Source organism: Ranitomeya imitator, chromosome 3 (assembly GCF_032444005.1).
Source record: "Ranitomeya imitator isolate aRanImi1 chromosome 3, aRanImi1.pri, whole genome shotgun sequence".
NCBI lineage: Eukaryota > Metazoa > Chordata > Amphibia > Anura > Dendrobatidae > Ranitomeya > Ranitomeya imitator.
Genome location: NC_091284.1, coordinates 439044898 through 439061329, shown reverse-complemented (window position 1 = coordinate 439061329; position 16432 = coordinate 439044898). Strand labels below are relative to the sequence as shown.

The window sequence follows — 16432 nt, the reverse complement described above, 5'->3', positions numbered from 1 at the left end:
AAATCTTCTCCACAATATACTCCAATTCCCCCTCCACCAAAACAGGGGCAGGAGGCTCCACAGATGGAACCATAGGTGCCACGTATCTCCTCAACAACGACCTATGGAATACATTATGTATGGAAAAGGAGTCTGGGAGGGTCAGACGAAAAGACACCGGATTGAGAATCTCAGAAATCCTATACGGACCAATAAAACGAGGTTTAAATTTAGGAGAGGAACCTTCATGGGAATATGACGAGAAGATAACCAAACCAAATCCCCAACACGAAGTCGGGGTCCCACACGGCGTCTGCGAATAGCGAAAAGCTGAGCCTTCTCCTGGGACAAGGTCAAATTGTCCACTACCTGAGTCCAGATCTGCTGCAACCTGTCCACCACAGAATCCACACCAGGACAGTCCGAAGACTCAACCTGTCCTGAAGAGAAACGAGGATGGAACCCAGAATTGCAGAAAAATGGAGAGACCAAGGTAGCCGAGCTGGCCCGATTATTAAGGGCGAACTCAGCCAACGGCAAAAATGACACCCAATCATCCTGGTCAGCGGAAACAAAACATCTCAGATATGTTTCCAAGGTCTGATTGGTTCGTTCGGTCTGGCCATTAGTCTGAGGATGGAAGGCCGAGGAGAAAGATAGGTCAATGCCCATCCTACCACAAAAGGCTCGCCAGAACCTCGAGACAAACTGGGAACCTCTGTCAGAAACAATATTCTCAGGAATGCCATGTAAACGAACCACATGCTGGAAGAACAAAGGCACCAAATCAGAGGAGGAAGGCAATTTAACCAAGGGCACCAGATGGACCATTTTAGAAAAGCGATCACAGACCACCCAAATGACCGACATTTTTTGAGAAACGGGAAGGTCAGAAATGAAATCCATCGAAATATGTGTCCAAGGCCTCTTCGGGACCGGCAAGGGCAAAAGCAACCCACTGGCACGTGAACAGCAGGGCTTAGCCCTAGCACAAATTCCACAGGACTGCACAAAAGCACGCACATCCCGTGACAGAGATGGCCACCAGAAGGATCTAGCAACCAACTCCCTGGTACCAAAGATTCCTGGATGACCGGCCAGCACCGAACAATGAAGTTCAGAGATAACTTTACTAGTCCACCTATCAGGGACGAACAGTTTCTCGGCCGGACAACGATCAGGTTTATTAGCCTGAAATTTCTGCAACACTCTCCGCAAATCAGGGGAGATGGCAGACACAATGACTCCTTCCTTGAGTATACTCGCCGGCTCAGATAACCCCGGAGAGTCGGGCACAAAACTCCTAGACAGAGCATCCGCCTTCACATTTTTAGAGCCCGGAAGGTATGAAATCACAAAATCAAAACGAGCAAAAAATAACGACCAACGGGCCTGTCTAGGATTCAAGCGCTTGGCAGACTCGAGATAAGTCAAGTTCTTATGATCAGTCAATACCACCACGCGATGCTTAGCACCCTCAAGCCAATGACGCCACTCCTCGAATGCCCACTTCATGGCCAGCAACTCTCGGTTGCCCACATCATAATTACGCTCAGCAGCAGAAAATTTCCTGGAAAAGAAAGCACATGGTTTGAACACTGAGCAACCAGAACCTCTCTGTGACAAAACCGCCCCTGCACCAATCTCAGAAGCATCAACCTCGACCTGGAACGGAAGAGAAACATCAGGTTGACACAACACAGGGGCACAGCAAAAACGACGCTTCAACTCCTGAAAAGCTTCCACGGCAGCAGAAGACCAATTAACCAAATCAGCACCCTTCTTGGTCAAATCGGTCAATGGTCTGGCAATGCTAGAAAAATTACAGATGAAGCGACGATAAAAATTAGCAAAGCCCAGGAATTTCTGCAGACTTTTTAGAGATGTCGGCTGAGTCCAATCCTGGATGGCCTGAACCTTAACCGGATCCATCTCGATAGTAGAAGGGGAAAAGATGAACCCCAAAAATGAAACTTTCTGCACACCGAAGAGACACTTTGATCCCTTCACGAACAAGGAATTAGCACGCAGTACCTGGAAAACCATTCTGACTTGCTTCACATGAGACTCCCAATCATCTGAGAAGATCAAAATGTCATCCAAGTAAACAATCAAGAATTTATCCAGATACTCACGGAAAATGTCATGCATAAAAGACTGAAAAACAGATGGAGCATTGGCAAGTCCGAACGGCATCACCAGATACTCAAAATGACCCTCGGGCGTATTAAATGCCGTTTTCCATTCATCTCCCTGCCTGATTCTCACCAGATTATACGCACCACGAAGATCAATCTTAGTAAACCAACTAGCCCCCTTAATCCGAGCAAACAAGTCAGAAATCAATGGCAAGGGATACTGAAACTTAACAGTGATCTTATTAAGAAGGTGGTAATCAATACACGGTCTTAGCGAACCATCCTTCTTGGCTACAAAAAAAAACCCTGCTCCCAATGGTGACGACGATGGGCGAATATGTCCCTTCTCCAGGGACTCCTTCACATAACTGCGCATAGCGGTGTGTTCAGGTACGGACAAATTAAATAAACGACCCTTAGGGAATTTACTACCAGGAATCAAATCGATAGCACAATCACAATTCCTATGCGGAGGTAGGGCATCAGACTTGGACTCTTCAAATACATCCTGAAAGTCCGACAAGAACTCTGGGATGTCAGAAGGAATGGATGACGAAATAGACAAAAATGGAACATCACCATGTACTCCCTGACAACCCCAGCTGGTTACCGACATAGAGTTCCAATCCAATACTGGATTATGGGTTTGTAGCCATGGCAACCCCAACACGACCACATCATGCAAATTATGCAGTACCAGAAAGCGAATAACTTCCTGATGTGCAGGAGCCATGCACATGGTCAGCTGGGCCCAGTACTGAGGCTTATTCTTGGCCAAAGGTGTAGCATCAATTCCTCTCAACGGAATAGGACACCGCAAAGGCTCCAAGAAAAATCCACAACGTTTAGCATAATCCAAATCCATCAGATTCAGGGCAGCGCCTGAATCCACAAACGCCATGACAGAATACGATGACAAAGAGCACATTAAGGTAATGGACAAAAGGAATTTGGACTGTACAGTACCAATAACGGCAGAGCTATCGAACCGCCTAGTGCGTTTAGGACAATTAGAAATAGCATGAGTAGAATCACCACAATAGAAACACAGTCTGTTCAGACGTCTGTGTTCTTGCCGTTCTACTTTAGTCATAGTCCTGTCGCACTGCATAGGCTCAGGTTTACTCTCAGGCAGTACCGCCAGATGGTGCACAGATTTACGCTCGCGCAAGCGACGACCGATCTGAATGGCCAAGGACATAGACTCATTCAAACCAGCAGGCATAGGAAATCCCACCATTACATCCTTAAGAGCTTCAGAGAGACCCTTTCTGAACAAAGCCGCTAGTGCAGATTCATTCCACAGAGTGAGTACTGACCATTTCCTAAATTTCTGACAATATACTTCTACATCATCCTGACCCTGGCATAAAGCCAGCAGATTTTTCTCAGCCTGATCCACTGAATTAGGCTCATCGTAAAGCAATCCGAGCGCCAGGAAAAATGCATCAACATTACTCAATGCAGAATCTCCTGGTGCAAGAGAAAACGCCCAGTCCTGTGGGTCGCCGCGCAAAAAAGAAATAATAATCAAAACCTGTTGAATAGGATTACCAGAAGAATGAGGTTTCAAGGCCAAAAATAGCTTACAATTATTTCTGAAGCTCAGGAACTTAGTTCTGTCACCAAAAAACAAATCAGGAATTGGAATTCTTGGTTCTAGCATCGATTTCTGATCAATAGTATCTTGAATCTTTTGTACATTTACAACGAGATTATCCATTGAGGAGCACAGAGCCTGAATATCCATGTCCACAGCTGTGTCCTGAAGCACTCTAATGTCTAGGGGAAAAAAAAGACTGAAGACAGAGCTAAGAAAAAAAAATGATGTCAGGATTTCTTTTTTCCCTCTATTGGGAATCATTGGTGTGGCTCCTTGTACTGTTATGGCTGGCAATCAGGCAACACAGCGTGCAGTAATCAGCGCACATACAGAGATCTGGCAATAACCAAAAACAATAGGACGAGCTCTGAGACGTGGAATCTCTGTAGACTGCAGTACCTGATCTATCCTCACACAACTATAAGCAGCAGTGGATTGCGCCTAACAACTACCTATGCAACTCGGCACTGCCTGAGGAGCTGACTAGCCTGAAGATAGAAATACAAGCCTGACTTACCTCAGAGAAATACCCCAAAGGAATAGGCAGCCCCCCACATATAATGACTGTTAGCAAGATGAAAAGACAAACGTAGGAATGAAATAGATTCAGCAAAGTGAGGCCCGATATTCTAGACAGAGCGAGGATAGCAAAGAGAACTATGCAGTCTACAAAAAACCCTAAAACGAAAACCACGCAAAGGGGCAAAAAGACCCACCGTGCCGAACTAACAGCACGGCGGTGCACCCCTCTGCTTCTCAGAGCTTCCAGCAAAAGACAATAGCAAGCTGGACAGAAAAAACAGAAAACAAACTAGAAGCACTTATCTAGCAGAGCAGCAGGCCCAAGGAAAGATGCAGTAGCTCAGATCCAACACTGGAACATTGACAAGGAGCAAGGAAGACAGACTCAGGTGGAGCTAAATAGCAAGGCAGCCAACGAGCTCACCAAAACACCTGAGGGAGGAAGCCCAGAGGCTGCAATACCACTTGTGACCACAGAAGTGAACTCAGCCACAGAATTCACAACAGGCCGCACAGCCATGCGCTAGTATAAACTTGATAACGTGTGTGTGTAGATGAATGACTGTCGATGGATGAAAGCTCATTAATCATTCCCATTCCTTGTGTTGTTGACTGCTCGCGAATGGTGCAAGCTATCTAGCAACCGACAGTGCTACCTGCACACGTAGCACACATTACAGTGCCTTTTTGCTGTGACCGTCTGTACTGCACTGTGCGCAAACAGTGCGCTTTCCTGACAGCCTGTCAGTGTAGGGTGGGAATTCCCGCTTGGACTCTGCATCTGACTCGGGGCATCCTCAGGTGCGGGCTCAAAAGCCACCGAGGGTCACAGCGAGTCCAATCACCAGTTCAGTGGGTGTTTCATAGGGATCCCACTAGTGTCTTGCAGCTGCACCCTGTGACTGCTAACAGTGCGCAGCATAATTTGGCGACTCTGTGAAGCAACAGAGTTCGCTTTCATTCACACTGGGTGAAGTCTAACCCACGTGTGAGCAAGTGTCCATCCACCATTACTCAGCAGCAGGTACCATCTCTGCATGGTGGACCTCGGGCTGCGAACGCACCTCATATCTAGCTCTTAATTATTTGGTGTGTTCCGCTAGACCTAACATTATACTAGCGCAAGGGTCTGGCTAGTAATGGCGGACGAACAGCGACTGCAGCGGTACATCCAACAGCTGGAGGGCAGGTTGGCGGCTCTCCAGCGCACAACCTCAGCTGTGGATGTTACCGCAGTAGCTGTTCAGGCTGCTAGCGTGGCTGCAGCTAGTTTGTCCATTGCCGCCTCTATTCCGACCTTATCCCGCCTCCCATTGCCAGAGAGGTACTCTGGCAATAGCAAGTCATGCAGGGGATTCATGAACCAATGTGCGATGCACCTTGAGCTCCTTGCTGCACGTTTCCCCTCAGAGCGGGCTAAAGTGGGATTCATCATATCCCTCTTGTCGGACAGGGCGTTGGAGTGGGCTACGCCGCTGTGGGAGCTTGACGATCATGTGGTGCAGAGTGCTCTCCGGTTCATGAGCACTCTGAAACAGGTCTTTTTGGGACCTCAAATCACTCATGATACGGTGCTCCAACTGCTGGCACTGACACAGGGCTCATCCATGGTCAGCCATTTTTCCGTCCACTTCCGGACTTTAGCATCTGAGCTGGAGTGGCCGGATAAAGCCCTCATCCCTGTATTTTGGAGGGGGCTGGCTGACTATGTAAAGACGCTTTAGCCAATAGGGAGATTCCCGCCACACTGGAGGAGCTAATAGCTGTTTCAACTCGCATCGACCTTAACGAGCGAAGATTGGAGCAAGCCCAGTGTAGGCAGAGGTTTCGGCTGGCTCCCACCTTCGCCATACCTCTGGAATCTCCGGTCCAGGCGTCCGAGCCACATGAGGCCAAGGAGGTGTCACGAGCGGGATCTAAGTCCCGGACCGCTCGTGCACTCAAGGTCTGTCATGTCTGCCGGCGGTCAGGACATCTTGCCTCCAGATGTTCCCAGCAGTCGCGAGAACGTCAGCATCTAGTGGATGTAGGAGGTGGTACACTAGACACGGCAAAGTTTTCCTTAAAACTGTCATTCAAAGGGACAATCACTTTAGGCCCAACCACTCTTACAGTCGAGCTTTGTGTGGATTTCGGAGTAGAGGGGAATTTTATGTCCTCTGCCTTCGCCCAACGCCACGCAATACCCCTGGTGATGCTCGCCAAGCCGGTGACTGTATGAGCGGTGAATTGGTCAACTCTACCCTCACAAATAACACACCAGACCATCCCATTTACTTTGTTCATATCTCCTTCCCATCAGGAGATTATCTCCCTGCTAGTCATTCCCGAGGGAATTGATGAGGTCCTGTTAGGGATACCATGGCTAAGCTACCACTCTCCTCATATAGAGTGGCCCTCTGGGAGAATTCTGGGATGGAGTGAATCTTGTGAGGGTAGATGTCTGAGGGAGTACGTTCAGGTTGCTGCAACTGAAGTGCCCACAGATCTTTCCTCTCTCCCCAAGCACTATTGGCCCTATGCGGACATGTTCTACAAGAGGGCTGCGGAGACCCTTCCGCCCCACCGCCCCTATGACTGTCTTATTGACCTCTTGCCTGGTGCAGAGCCTCCCAGGGGTCGAGTCTATCCCCTTTCACTCCCGGAGACGGAGGTGATGAACCGATACATTCAAGAGAATCTGGCAAGAAGATTCATTAGGAAGTCAGTGTCACCTGCAGGGGCTGGGTTCTTCGTGCAGAAAAAGAACGGAGAATTACGTCCATGAATAGATTACAGGGGTCTTAACGCCATCATCATTAAGAACAAATACCCTCTGCCTCTGATATCTAAGCTATTCGATAGGATGCGGGGAGCGACGGTATTTACTAAGCTTGATATGCGGGGTGCTTACAACCTGATCTGCATCCGTGAGCACTGATCAGCGGCGAAAAGACGCTCCTGGGACTAAGTCCTCCTTTTTCTCTACTGAGCATGCCCAAGGGATGACCTCTCATTGGAGGTCGGGGGTCACATGCTCAGGTCCTGTAGCAGCTCCTATTGGATCACTATGAAGGTCCCGGAGAGCTTCCGCTATAAAAGGTTTGCATGGCCACGCGCTAGTATAAACTTGATAACGTGTGTGTGTGTGTAGATGAATGACTGTTGATGGATGAAAGCTCCTTAATCATTCTCATTCCTTGTGTTGTTGACTGCTCGCAAATGGTGAAAGCTATCTAGCGCCCGACAGTGCTACATGCACAAGTAGCACGCATTACAGTGACTTTTTGCTGTGCCCTTCTGTACGGCACAGTGCGCTTTCCTGACAGCCTGTCAGTATAGGGTGGGAATTTCCGCTTGGACTCTGCATCTGAATCGGGGCATCTTCAGGCGCGGGCTCAAAAGCCACAGAGGGTCACAGGGAGTCCAATCACCACTTTAGTGGGGGTGATTCATAGGGATCCCACTAGTGTCTTGCAGCTGCACCCTGTGACTGCTAACAGGGCGCAGCATATATTGGCAACTCTGTGAAGCAACACAGTTCACTTCCATTCACACTGGGTGAAGTCTAACCCACGTGTGATCAAGTGTCCATCCGCCATTACTCAGCAGCAGGTACCATCTCTGCACGGTGGACCCGGGCTGCGAACGCACCTCATATCTTCCTCTTTATTATTTGGTGCATTCCACTAGCCCTAACATCCGCTTACAATTCTTTTGCTTTCCCCATAAATCACAATCCAGAATGGTCAGTGGCTGGATAAAAGATGCAAGAGTCTGTCTGGATCCCAGAAACTCACTCAACTTTTATGCACACACACTGATTACAAGGAATCAGGTCACAGGTGGGAATGTTACCTCTAGTAGCCATTTAAACCCATCTGTGTCAACTTCTGTGCATGTTATCAGGCCAAAATCACCAGTGTATGTGAACTTTTGATCAGGATCATTTAGATGTTTTGGGTTGTCCTTATGATTTAAAAAGAGAAAACACAATTTGCATACCATGAGTGCACCCTTCACCTGGCATACATACCTGTTTATCTAGTACGTTTCAATTAACTTGGAAAAAATATAATATAAAAAAATAAACTAATATTTAGTGAATAACATTCTTTACAAATAAGCAATCAATAATACCATTAATCTATATATACTAAACTTATTAAAATATAACCCCACCACTCAGCTTGTGATCTCCACCCTCTCTGTAACAGAAAAGGAGAAAGATCATCACCAGCAATCAGCCCCAACTGAGAGCTCACTTCACGCTCAGGAGAGATCACTACAGCTCCTCCTCGTGGTTGGGAAGTTTGGACACTTTAGAGCACGTTTCTCAAGTTACACACTATAGAAACGATCCCTGAAAGTATAGTCTTAACCTCTTCCTGGCCGTGATGCCCCTCCGGGGGATAGGACCCTGCGTGTAACATTAGGGAGACATCACCCCTGACACATAGTGACCCTACAGAACCTTCTATACTTGGATAACGGCCCCATAATCCTCCACATCACAGATGTCTCAGGATCTAATCTGCATATGTCAATGTAACCAGCCAATGAGAAACACCCTGAACCTGTAGATCCTTCTAAACATCCTACACAATGGAGTATCAGGTTTTCCAGCACGGGTGAATAAACAGACAGGAGAGCTGTACCTGTGTAGTAGAGCTAAAAACACTGTCCCTGGGTAGTATGCTGCTCCTTGGAAGTAAGGCTAAGGCCAAGTTCACACACTATCAGTATTTTATAATGTAAGCTAAAATCAGGAGTGGAACAATCAGAGGGAAAGATGTCACCACTTCTGTATTTTTCACCCACTCCTGGTTTTAGCTTACAAATACTGATAGTGTGAGATAGACATAAGAGAATTACTTCTGGGTAGCAAGGCTAAGAGAGCTGTCCCTGGGTAGTAAGGCTGAGAGCTGTCCCTGGGTAGTAAGGCTGAGAGCTGTCCCTGGGTAGTAAGGCTAAGAGAGCTGTCCCTGGGTGGTAAGGCTAAGAGAGCTGTCCCTGGGTAGTAAGGCTTAGAGAGCTGTCCCTGGGTAGTAAGGCTAAGAGAGCTGTCACTGGGTAGAAGGGCTAAGAGAGCTGTCCCTGGGTAGTAAGGCTGAGAGCTGTCACTGGGTAGAAGGGCTAAGAGAGCTGTCCCTGGGTAGTAAGGCTGAGAGCTGTCACTGGGTAGAAGGGCTAAGAGAGCTGTCCCTGGGTAGTAAGGCTGAGAGCTGTCACTGGGTAGAAGGGCTAAGAGAGCTGTCCCTGGGTAGTAAGGTTGAGAGCTGTCACTGGGTAGAAGGGCTAAGAGAGCTGTCCCTGGGTAGTAAGGCTGAGAGCTGTCACTGGGTAGAAGGGCTAAGAGAGCTGTCCCTGGGTAGTAAGGCTGAGAGCTGTCACTGGGTAGAAGGGCTAAGAGAGCTGTCCCTGGGTAGTAAGGCTGAGAGCTGTCACTGGGTATAAGGGCTAAGAGAGCTGTCCCTGGGTAGTAAGGCTGAGAGCTGTCACTGGGTAGAAGGGCTAAGAGAGATGTCCCTGGGTAGTAAGGTTGAGAGCTGTCACTGGGTAGAAGGGCTAAGAGAGCTGTCCCTGGGTAGTAAGGCTGAGAGCTGTCACTGGGTAGAAGGGCTAAGAGAGCTGTCCCTGGGTAGTAAGGCTGAGAGCTGTCACTGGGTAGAAGGGCTAAGAGAGATGTCCCTGGGTAGTAAGGCTGAGAGCTGTCACTGGGTAGAAGGGCTAAGAGAGATGTCCCTGGGTAGTAAGGTTGAGAGCTGTCACTGGGTAGAAGGGCTAAGAGAGATGTCCCTGGGTAGTAAGGTTGAGAGCTGTCACTGGGTAGAAGGGCTAAGAGAGCTTTGCCAAACCTCAGATTCCAAGCTGGACTGTTCCTTATTTTAAGTACTGGATGCAGAGTTACATAACACCGCTGAAAATGCTGGGAGCCAGAGGCAACTTTCTGCAGACATGGTTTTTGCATAACAAGGGTGTGCCTTTCACATGGCCTACATATCTGTTATCTAGCAATTTTTAATTATATTTTGAAAAGATTTGATTTTGTGCAGTTTAATATAGTAAGTAGTGATGGGTCGTTCATGAACGTTCTGAGACAAAGAGTCGGCTCCCTGCTGTGAATGATGGGAGCCAGCACCCCAGTGAGAGCCACTGAATTCTCTTAATGGCTCTCACTGGGCATATAATTCCCAAGTTCGGCAGACGTATCCCTGCCCATTCATCAATTTCATTGGGTGGCTGCACATGGGGGTAGTTTCAACCATACTGACATCACCTTAAATATGTGTTCACCTATGATGAACACATATTTAAAAGGGATTCAAAAGCGTTGACTCTTTTTGGTGAACAGAATCATGAGAGCCGGACTGCCCATCACTAGAATGAATATTATTTAGTTAACAATATGTTTTGAAAGTACATAAGGTAAGTACTTTTAGTCTATTTTTATTAACCTAACTAAAATTTAACCCCACCACTCAGCTTGTGATCTCCCCCTCCGCCCTCCCTGTAACAGAGAAGGAGAACGATCATCACCAGCAATCAGCCCCTGCAATGAAGCAGAACTGAGAGCTCACTTCACGCTCAGGAGAGATCACTACAGCTCCTCCTCGTGGTTGGGAAGTTTGGACACTTTAGAGCACATTTCTCAAGTTACACACTATAGAAATGATCCCTGAAAGTATAGTCTTAACCTCTTCCTGGCCGTGATGCCCCTCCGGGGAATAGGACCCTGCGTGTAACATTAGGGAGACATCACCCCTGACACATAGTGACCCTACAGAACCTTCTATACTTGGATAACGGCCCCATAATCCTCCAGATCACAGATGTCTCTGGATCTAATCTGCATATGTCACTTCAACCAGCCAATGGGAAACACCCTGAGCCTGTAGCTCCTCCCACATCATTTTTTAATCAGAAGATCACATTTTGTCACAGATGTGACTGAACAGATAAAATAATCCAGAGTTGGAAAAAAATAGGTTTTAATATTATAAAGGGTACTTTTCTCCATATTAACCCCTTCAGCCCCCTTAGTGATCAGGCCAGTTTTTACAATTCTGACCACTGTCACTTTATGTGGTAATAACCCTGGAACGCTTCAATAGATTCCACAGAATCAGAGATTGAGTTTTTTCATTGAGCTATGAAAATAAAAAATCACATTCTTTCTACTGTTAGATGTATTATTATTATTATTATTTATTTAGCACCATTGATTCCATGGTGCTGTACATGAGAAGGGGTTACATACAGAATTATACGTATGGTTTACAGTAAACACATCTACAATGACCGACTGGTACAGAGGGGAGAGGACTATAAGAGCAATGAACATTCAAATGGAGCCATGAACTCTGTATAACAGCTAAGGCTACGTTCAGACTAGCGTTGTGCGCCGCTGCGTCGGCGACGCACAACGCACCGAAAAACGCGGCAAAACGCACGCAAAAACGCTGCGTTTTGCGACGCATGCGTCGTTTTTTGCCGAAAATCGGACGCAAGAAAAATGCAACTTGTTGCGTTTTCTTGGTCCGACGCTTGCGGCAAAAAAGACGCATTTGTCGCAAAACGCAACAAGCAAAAACGCATGCGTCCCCCATGTTAAACATAGGGGCGCATGACGCGTGCGTCGCCACTGCGTCGCCCGACGCGGCACCGACGCACACTAGCACAACGCTAGTCTGAACGTACCCTAACACTTACATCAAAGGAATTGACCATCAGCTGTAAAATGTGGTCGCACAAGTTCCCGGGGTGTGCAGTCCTCCATTCTTTTAATAGAATAGAGAATCTACATTGTAGATGGCCATTGTGTCTCCAACCTCTTGGAGGACACAGCCCCTGTGGTGTTGGCAGTATCAGCTATTGCTCCAGAACTGAATGTCTTCTCTTTGACACACATTCCATGTGGAGGTGATTAGAAGCCATTGTTCTTCAGATGGACATCTAGTCTCTGGCCTAAATGGAATGCCCTCAGGCCTTTTGAAACCAGGACTTAGGCCGGGATCACACACAGCAAGATACAGCCTAGTCTCGCTGGTTATAAACAAGGTACTGTCACACTAGACGATATCGCTAGCGATCCGTGACGTTGCAGCGTCCTCGCTAGCGATATCGTCCAGTGTGACAGGCAGCAGCGATCAGGCCCCTGCTGGGAGATCGCTGGTCGGGGAAGAAAGTCCAGAACTTTATTTCGTCGCTGGACTCCCCGCAGACATCGCTGAATCGGTGTGTGTGACACCGATCCAGCGATGTCTTCACTGGTAACCAGGGTAAACATCGGGTAACTAAGCGCAGGGCCGCGCTTAGTAACCCGATGTTTACCCTGGTTACCATCCTAAAAAGTAAAAAAACAAACGCTACATACTTACTTACAGCCGTCTGTCCTCCAGCGCTGTGCTCTGCACTTCTCCTGCTCTGGCTGTGAGCGTCGGTCAGCCGGAAAGCAGAGCGGTGACGTCACCGCTCTGCTTTCTGGCTGCCCGGCGCTCACAGCCAGACCAGAGAAGCAGAGCGCCGAGGACAGACGGCTGTAGGTAAGTATGTAGCGTTTGTTTTTTTACTTTTTAGGATGGTAACCAGGGTAAACATCGGGTTACTAAGCGCGGCCCTGCGCTTAGTTACCCGATGTTTACCCTGGTTACCGGGGACCTCGGGATCGTTGGTCGCTGGAGAGCTGTCTGTGTGACAGCTCTCCAGCGACCAAACAGCGACGCTGCAGCGATCCGGATCGTTGTCGGTATCGCTGCAGCGTCGCTATGTGTGACGGTACCTTTAAGGTACCTTCACACATAACGATATTGTTAACGATATCGTTGCTATTTGTGACGTAGCAACGATATCGTTAATGAAATCGTTATGTGTGACAGCGACCAACGATCAGGCCCCTGCTGGGAGATCGTTGGTCGCTGAATAAAGTCCAGAACTTTATTTCGTCGCTGGACTCCTGCTGACATCGCTGGATCGGCGTGTGTGACACCGATCCAGCGATGTCTTCACTGGTAACCAGGGTAAACATCGGGTAACTAAGCGCAGGGCCGCGCTTAGTAACCCGATGTTTACCCTGGTTACCATCCTAAAAGAAAAAAAAAAAAACACTACATACTTACCTAACGCTGTCTGTCCTCCAGCGCTGTGCTCTGCACTCCTCCTGTACTGGCTGTGAGCGTCGGTCAGCCGGAAAGCAGAGCGGTGACGTCACCGCTCTGCTTTCAGGCTCACAGCCAGTACAGGAGGAGAGCAGAGAAGCAGAGCGCAGCGCTGGAGGACAGACAGCGGTAGGTAAGTATCTAGTGTTTGTTTTTTTTTACTTTTAGCATGGTAACCAGGGTAAACATCGGGTTACTAAGCGCGGCCCTGCGCTTAGTTACCCGATATTTACCCTGGTTACCGGCATCGTTGGTCGCTGGAGAGCGGTCTGTGTGACAGCTCTCCAGCGACCAAACAGCGACGCTGCAGCGATCCGGATCGTTGTCGGTATCGCTGCAGCGTCGCTTAATGTGAAGGGGCCATTAGGCCGGGATCACACACAGCAAGATAAGGCCCCAGGGCCGGCGTCAGCACCCGGCACAGCGGGCAAATGCCGGGGCCCTGGGGAGAGCGGGGGGGGGGGGGGGGGGCCCCACTCATGCTGTCATAGATACAGCTGGGAGAGCAGAGCAGGAGATAACATGCTCTCTCCGCCTACAAAGTCACTGCTGGCTGCATTCTCTTAACCCCTATGTGCCAGCTCTGACACAAGCATCTTATCACTCAGTGAGTGCAGCCAGGCAGGCACACATAGGGGTTAAGAGAAGGCAGCCAGCCTGACATTGTTTGTGGGGGGAGAGAGCACATTCTCTGCTCTGCTCTCCGCCCCTGGCTGGCTGCCATGCTGCTGAAGTTATGAGGCAGATTCAGGAGGAGCTCCTAGTCCTACCAGTGCATGAGTGAGTGGCGCTGCTATATACTATGTGGGCTGCGCTGCTATATACTACATGGGCTGCTATATACTACGTGGGCAGTGTTATATACTACATGGCTGTGTTTATATGCGATCATAAATCGGGGTATGTGTTAAAGGGGAGGCCCACTGAGACTCTTTCGCCCGGGGCCCTCAAAAACCTGGAACTGGCCCTGTAAGGCCCAGTCTCACTGGTTATAAACAAGCTCTGGCACCGACACTCCAGAGCTGAGCGAATAGCAATACATGGAGCTGCACGCTCCGCTCCAGGGTGCCGATGCCAGAGCTTGCTTTTAACCAGCGAGACTCGGCCGTATCTCGCTGTAGTGTGACTCCGGCCTTAATCCTAAATCCAAGGACGCAATCCAGAGTAAAATGATGACCACTGCAATCATAATTTCTCATATTACCAGAAGATGATTGGACACTCTACTACAAAGGCTACTGGAGCAACGGTGGAGTCATGACATAATACCTCATACATATCTGTTTATTGGGCAACTTTTAAATCATATTTTGTAAAGTTTTTATTATTCTTGTCCTTAACATAGTTAATAAAAAAGAAAGCTAATATGCAGTAAAATGTATTCAATAAAGTAGATACTTAAAAAAAAAGAATAGATACTACTTTAATACAGTAAACAGAAAGCTGATATTTAGTGATCAACAATCCTTAAAAAGACATCACCTATAATACAAAATTCTTTAATCTACTTTTATTACTTTAAAATAAAACCATAACCAACCACTCAGCTTGTGATCTCCCTGTAACAGAGAAGGAGAACGATCATCACCAGCAATCAGCCCCTGCAATGAAGCAGAACTGAGAGCTCACTTCACGCTCAGGAGAGATCACTACAGCTCCTCCTCGTGGTTGGGAAGTTTGGGCACTTTAGAGCACATTTCTCAAGTTACACACTATAGAAATGATCCCTGAAAGTATAGTCTTAACCTCTTCCTGGCCGTGATGCCCCTCCGGGGGATAGGACCCTGCGTGTAACATTAGGGAGACATCACACGAGGTGACACATGATGACCCTGTGAGACGTGATACATTGTGATACATTGTGGGGGATCAGAGACCTGACTGCAGAGTAACTAGAAGCTTCTATACTTGTGTATGAGCTGCAAACCATCACACCCATAATGCATCTGCTCTATTACCTAAATTAGCATAAGTGAACTCTATCAGCCAGTGGGAGACAAGCTCCCCTCTGTAGCCCCGCCCATTCCCCTGCACTGGTCAGGTGACTGCCTGCACATGCCGCCCTTCCCCCGCCCACATTTCCTGCTCCACCTCCCATAGTGTCCATATTTTATAAAACCTAGATAATTCTACAGCTCACAGATGTCTCTGGTCCTAATCTGCATATGTTACATCAACCAGCCAATGGGAATCATCCTGAGCCTGTAACTCCTCCTACAGTCTACACATTGGAAGACCATACCATGTCTTGCCACAGGGGTGAATGAACAGACAAGAATCTTGTCCCAGGGTAGTAGAGCAGAGAGCTGGGCCAGACCTCAGAGTCCAAGCTGGACTGCTCCCTACTACTGCATGCGAAGTGACATAGTGCCCCATATGCATCTGTTTATTTGGCAATTTTTAATTATATTTTGTCAAGATTTTATTTTTCTTATCCTTAATGTACTTAATAAAAATCAGGCATCTGATCCATAAACCACCAGAGTTGTCATTTTTTAAGACTCCCTTGGACCACAGGGCTAATGGGTATATTCTAAGACCCGAGTTGGCATCTACGGAGATTTCCATCCTACATAGTGCTTTGAATACACCAGCTGTTGGTACTAAATTACCATATATGATTCGGTGGGAGGGAGTCAGGAATATCCCCTGACCTGGAGACATGGAGGGAGGGATTAAGAGAGGTGCAAAGAGCATCATCTTGCCTAAATTACCTGAAACAGTAAAAAAAAAAAAAGTGCACTTAAGGTGGTACCAACGTCCGGCGCAGTTAGCTCATTTTAGTCCTAACCAATCTCAAGTGTGTTGGAGAGGTTGTGGGAAAAGGGGGACACTAGGTCACATCTGGTGGTCGTATATGGTTGTAGCGCAATTTTGGGTAGATATTGGTGATCTATTACGAGAGGTCCTTGGGGTACAGTTGGTTTTGGAGTACAATATGGGAGTCTTACATATTGGCATAGATAAAGTACCGCAGGTGCTTAGAGGTTCTTCCTCGCATATTTTGATTGCAGTCAGGTTAGCTCTCCTGGCTAGGTGAAGGGGGACGAGTT

At 47.8% G+C, this 16432-nt stretch overlaps 1 non-coding gene and 2 pseudogenes across 1 annotated transcript; all 3 read right to left on the bottom strand.

Annotated features, from left to right (window-relative positions):
* Window positions 1–8401: 8401 nt before the first annotated feature.
* On the bottom strand, window positions 8402–8600 carry LOC138673353 (small nucleolar RNA U3; annotated as a pseudogene).
* A 2098-nt stretch (window positions 8601–10698) lies between these two features.
* LOC138673332 (small nucleolar RNA U3) lies at window positions 10699–10916 on the bottom strand. The gene has a single exon (XR_011319969.1). It is a non-coding gene; the product is annotated as a small nucleolar RNA U3 (small nucleolar RNA).
* A 4001-nt stretch (window positions 10917–14917) lies between these two features.
* On the bottom strand, window positions 14918–15122 carry LOC138673351 (small nucleolar RNA U3; annotated as a pseudogene).
* Window positions 15123–16432: the final 1310 nt, after the last annotated feature.